Below are 6,523 nucleotides of genomic sequence, written 5' to 3' on the forward strand. Positions count from 1 at the left end.
GTTGAATCGGTTGAAAAATGTAGAAATGAGAAGGGAAAAAGGAATTGAGTGTGAATTTCAAAATAAAAGAAGTGAAGTTTTTGGTAAGTGGGAAGTTGTTGAATAGGTAGAGAAAAGATGAACAGTTGAAAGTTGGAATGGGTTGAATCGGTTGAAAAATGTAGAAATTAGAAGGGAAAAAGGAATTGGGCGTTAATTTCAAAATAAAAGATGTGAAGTTTTTGGTAAGTGGGAAGTTGTGGAATAGGTAGAAAAATGATGAACAGTTGAAAGTTGGAATGGGTTGAATCGGTTTAAAAATGTAGAAATTAGAGTAGAAAAAGGGAGGCGTCCAGGAGGCGTCCAGGAGGCATCCTGATGATATCCCTGCCTTTGGCCGCCGCCCAGCTCGCACTGCACCCGACCCCTTTGGCCCCTCCCACAGGTGGTGAGCCCATGGGAAGGGGGACCCACATTTCCTTTTCGGGCTTTGCCCGGCCGGGCCCCATGGGCGCAGGCCCGGCCACCAGACGCTCGCCTTCGAGCCCCGCCTCCAGGCCTGGCTCCAGAGGGGGGCCCCGGTGACCCGCGTCCGGGCGAGGGAAATCTGTTTCCATATCTCTTCTTCATCATAAGGGGCTTTTTGAGCCGTGCTTTGTCTGGCCCCTCACCTAGGACCCGTTTGCCATGGGTGACCCTACCAGGAGCATGAAGCCCCAGACAACATGGCTCCTAGGATCATAGGGGCACGCAAACCCCTCCACCACGATAAGGTGACGACTCATGGAGGGGAACAAACCTTCCTATAAACCAAAAGTTCTGGGGAGGCAAGTGCCACATAATGTTGATCTTTTATTTATCAATGTATGCAAACGAATGGTTTTTATGTATTATCTATCCATTTACCTGGTCGTTTATTACACCCAAAAGCAAATATAGCTTTTTCTATACGATAGACATCCATTGTACATTCTCATATTAACCTTGAGAGGGTTTAAAAAAATATTTACGTACCATCTTTGTCGTTGCCTGATGGATCTGTCCAGGTTCCCCCTTGCTTAGTTGTGCGTTTTTTCGTTCGTGTCCACCGTGTTGCTTAAGGTGAGTCAGTTCCACATGGACTATGGAAAATGTGAGTCGGCAGACAGTGCATATTTTCCTCACACTTTTTGACAAATCTATTTTCTGCTTCACTGTCCACTCGGCAAGTTTGAAACTTGTGTGCTTCTTTTTAGTAATACTTACCCCCTTGCGGTCGCAGTAACTGCCTGGAACACGTCCATGCTGCTGAGTTAACTTCTGCAATCTACTTTGTGGTGCCACCGCACATGAGATGATCGCATTCCGTATTGTTTTCTATGTTCTTTGGACAGCGGGCCAAAGAACGCTACCGTAAATTCTATCTATCAATCTAGAATGGGAATACATGCAACATCTGAGCAACATTTTCAAAATAAACCATAGTATTCCAGAATACTAAAATAAAGACAGCAGAAGTTACAAATATCCCAAAGTAAGACATGGGTAAAATACCATTACTATAGATTAAAATAGATTAAAATCATATACTATACAATACATTAATACCATTAACTACACATTGAAACAATATATTTGCGACTGTATTTGCTATAAACAAAATAATAAACTGGGTCACCTGACGTTGCCTCTCTCTCTCTCTCTCTCTCACGTGTAACGTCAGAGTTCCAACTTGGTGTCGTGGAGCCACGCCAGCATCTCTGGTCGCAGGTCGAAGAGGCCGGCCTCTGAGGGTAGTCTCTATAGGGGGCAAATGTTGATGAAGTGGTGAAATATATTATCATAATTTAATAAAAATGAATAAAATAAACAATGATTATTTTGTGCATTTAACTTTAAACTTTAATAGTAGAACATTTTAAACAGAACAAACAATTTACGCGATTTACACCCCTAGTAAGTAGGTATGTAGCTTGGTTAGATATAGATATATAAACAGACAGACAGACAGACAGACAGACAGACAGACAGACAGACAGACAGACAGACAGACAGACAGCTGTATCTGAGACAATATCCTACAAAGTTGGTGATCCAGATTTTGAGAAAACTCCTAAAGCATGAATCTGACTTCAACCTTAATGATGGTGAGCCACTGATAGCAGTGCATCCCAAGTAAATAACAGTATTGATTCAATTGAGAACACCTTTGTTTATACACTTAAAAAACTGCTTGCTTTAGGTACCTTTATTACAGTATTTTCTGTGGAGTGGAGCTCTACGCCACTAGAAGATGATGTTGTCATGTGTGTCATGGACAGCCGCTGTCCAAGTTTGACATGGAAAAAGTTGGTTTCGCGCCATGTGAGGACCTTAATTTCTCTTTGATCCTGTAATGAAAATGACAAATTAGTATTAGTTGTTGAAATGTAGATCTAGGCTAAGGCAACATGATGCCCTAAGGGACCTTACTCAGGTGAAATGAGAGTGTGACAGATATCTTTACTGAGACTCTCTCTCTCTCTCTCTCTCTCTCTCTCTCTCTCTCTCTCTCTCTCTCTCGACACAATCAACAGATTAGCATTAGCAATACGCTATCGCAATACAACAACAAAAATCTGCTATAAAACTGCTCCTCAACCAATTGTTTCTTTGCAATTGTATTTGCAATACCGTAATTATTCTAATAATTATCGCCCATATTCTAATAACCGCCCTGTGTGTGTTAGCGATAGCATAAATAAAACACTGATACCTCTAATTATCGCCCATGCTGCTAAAAAATTCCCCCCAAAACTTACGTTTTCCTCCGCGACCACATGCCGACGTCTTTGCGCAAGTTTAAATATGACTGATTTGACAGCGCGTTGAACGTCCCTTTTAATTTGTTTTTCTCCATAAACTATGATACAATTACACTCGTCACTCCGCAACAATATCCTCACACAATTACGTTCTCGGTGCATGGGCTCGAACAAGACGATCGCGTTAATATGACGTGTACAACACGTGATGTGCGACGGTAGCGTGTCGCATCGATGGCGGCGTCAATTGACGCACCCCGCTGTTAGAGGTAGCTCAAAACAGCCGCTGTCCTCGTGTTAAGAACACCAGTGAGATACTACATAAGGAAAATATACATATTATCGCCCTTTTCAGTGCCCCTTGGCAATCGGACAATAATGGGTGATAATTGGAATAAATACGGTAATTTAATAAAACTTAAATCCACGGAAGACTTTGCTTGTAATTATTTTATACAGCCACTAAGTGTCAGTGTCGAGCGACTGAATCAAGATAGTATTTGCAATAGAAATATAATAAAACTAGGTCACTTAAATACGCGGACGGAATATAGTGCCAATATAGTGCACATTTAGCAATGTTTAGTAAAAACCTAGTTACTTTTTTCCTGGTTTTGTTGTAGTTTATGTGGTTATCAAGCCAGACCATGAAAGGACAACTAAATATGTAAGTTGTATTTTGGTGTAGCAATTGTCAATAATAATTTATCATAATTTTAAAAAATAGTTGGAAAAATATGGGGAGAAAAAAAAGGAAAGCATCTATTGAATTGATACAACTAATACATTTATTATAATGACTCAACACACAATTTATACACGGACAACTAAATATAACTAAGTGGTGATATATATTTTCATAATTTAGAATAAATTAATTCATCCATCCATTTTCTGAACCGCTTAGTCCCCACGGGGGTCATGGGAGTGCTGGAGCCTATCCCAGTTGTCATCGGGCAGTAGGAGGGGGACACCCTGAACCGGTTGCCAGCCGATCGCAGGGCACACAGAGACAAACAACCATCCGCACTCACACCTAGGGACATTTTGGTGTCTTCAATCGGCCTACCAAGCAGGTTTTTGGGATGTAGGAGGAAACCGGAGTAGCTGGAGAAAACCCACGCGGGCCCGGGGAGAACATGTAAAGTCCACACAGGGAGGGCCGGAGGTGAAATCGAACCCACACCCTCCTGACTATGAGGCGGACGTGCTACCCAGTGCGCCACCAAGCCGACCTGAATTAATTCAATTTAATAAAAAAAATAAACAATGACTATTGTGTGCATTTAACTTTAAACTTTAATAATACAACATTTTAAACAGAACAACAAACAACAAGAAATACAAACAATAGAACAAAAAAAACAACCAAAATTACCACAAAAACCCCTCTGGGGTAAGATTAGGGCCTTCGGGGAATCTTTCCTTCCACGTTATCAGTGGAACCTTTTTGGTGGCATTGGTAGCGTCGACGAGCTCCACGTGTTCCCCTTTTATTTTGTAGGCTATCACGCGAAACACCTCTTCTGCCAGTTCCTGCGTAAAGAAAATTCATGACAATTTATTGTGTTTAAAACACCACGAGAATAGATGGATGGATGGATGGATGGATGGGCGGATGGATGGGCAGATAGATAGATAGATAGATAGATAGATAGATAGATAGATAGATAGATAGATAGATAGATAGATAGATAGATAGATAGATAGATAGATAGATAGATAGATAGATAGATAGATAGATAGATAGATAGATAGATAGATAGATAGATAGATAGATAGATAGATGAAAAACCTAAAACAATTTGATTAATTTCATGACCATAATCACAACCACAATGATTTTATACAGTCAAGGAAGCAAGTGAAATTGTATGTCTTCATGATAGAGCTGTATCTGAGACAAAATTTTATAAGGTTGGTGATCCAGATTTTGAGAAAACTCCTAAAGCGTGAATCTGACTTCAACCTTAGTGATGATGAGCCACTGATAGCAGGGCATCCCAAGTAAAAAACAGTATTGATTCAATTTACACATGGGAAAAAACTGCTTGCTTTCGGTACCTTTATCTCAGTATTTTCCGTGGAGTGGAGCTCCAGGCCACCGGAACATGATGTTTTCAGGTGGGATAGAGACACCCGCTGTCCAACTGCGAGATTAAAAATGTTGGTCTCTCGCCACCTGACCACCTTTATTTGCATTTGATCCTATAATGAAAATATCAAATTAGTACTAGCTGTAGAAATGTAGATCTAGGCCACAATTACTAAGGCAATAAAGCTAGAGAAATACTCAAGAAACTGGTGTCAAATTTCTGTCCTACAAAACCAGTGTCTTGCAGGTTTAGACGTCTCCCTCCTCTAATATACATGATCGTCAGTAAACTCTCACGGGTGATATTAGAGTGAGCTATCAAAAGCTTGGAAGGGATCAGGCCTTGATGCCCTAAGGCACCTTACTCAGGTGAAATGTGAGTGTGTGTGTGATGTATCTATATTTAGATACGCACATGCACACATACGCACACACATGCATGCACACGCACGCACACACACACACACACAGATAGTGTGACAGAGAGAGAGAGAACAATCAGTTTACTTTTTTTAAATAAATGATGCCTAAGGGGACCATCGACCCACGCGACATCACCATCCTCATGGGGCGGATCTAAAAAACAAACACAGATTAAACATCACTACTTCATGAAAAAGAGGGAGCGGAAAGAGAGAGATTGATCTTACAGCAGAGACAATGCCGTCTGTCGTGAAAAGGACACCCTCCTCATGGCGGATGTCCTTCAACTCTCTGGCAATGCTTGGAGGATACAGCAGAGCTGTGCCCCTCACCTCCAAATCTGGTGTCACCTCGATCGCCCCAGCCACATAAATAGCAGTGTTGTGCCGGGAGAGGAGGACCCCTTTTTCTTTTCCCCGGCCAAAATTAATAAACCGGAACGTCCCTCCAACGGAGACATCGGTGGCTAAATTTTGAAATAGAATAAATTTGCACAAATGGTGCCCATCACAGAGGGCCACCACTGTATTACAGTAGGAGGCCCCAGCCGCCACCGTGCCATCCTCTTTCAGGGCCCATCGTGAGTATTTTGTCGTGGTTTTTAGGGCCACCACTTTGGCCGTGACCGCTGCTGGCAGTTGGTGGAGCGTCCACAGGTTTTCCATTCTGAAAAAAAAACAAGAAAATAATAACTGATCATCAGAGACATAATTACTACAGCACTTATATAGGGTTTAATTAGTCTACATGATGACAGAAATTGGTTATAAAATAGCAGCCCTACCCTTTTAGAAGGACTATGGTTAATGTCCCAAATGGCTATTGTTTAATGTTTTTTTTTGTTGGTTTTATCTATCTATCTATCTATCTATCTATCTATCTATCTATCTATCTATCTATCTATCTATCTATCTATCTATTTATTTATTTATTTATTTATTTATTTATTTATTTATTTATTATTTCCAATGAACTACTTCCAGTTTTGTGTATTTTGGAAGATGTTAAGAGTTGACTCCTTTGATCCACAATTTCATCCACTACATAATTTGGGAAACTCATATGTTGGCACCTGTGCATTTGTTCCCACGGTAAGCAAAGATTGATTTTCTATTTGTTATAGTGAAATAAACATCTGCAGCCAGAAACGGTGCTGAGAGTTGACTGATCTAGCCGCGAACTCGCATGATTGACAGCGCCACGTTTTTTTTTTTCTGGCCGCGAACGAGTTCCCAGGCTTTTT

The sequence above is a fragment of the Syngnathus typhle genome, linkage group LG18, assembly GCF_033458585.1.
Source record: "Syngnathus typhle isolate RoL2023-S1 ecotype Sweden linkage group LG18, RoL_Styp_1.0, whole genome shotgun sequence".
In the NCBI taxonomy this organism is placed as follows: Eukaryota; Metazoa; Chordata; class Actinopteri; order Syngnathiformes; family Syngnathidae; genus Syngnathus; species Syngnathus typhle.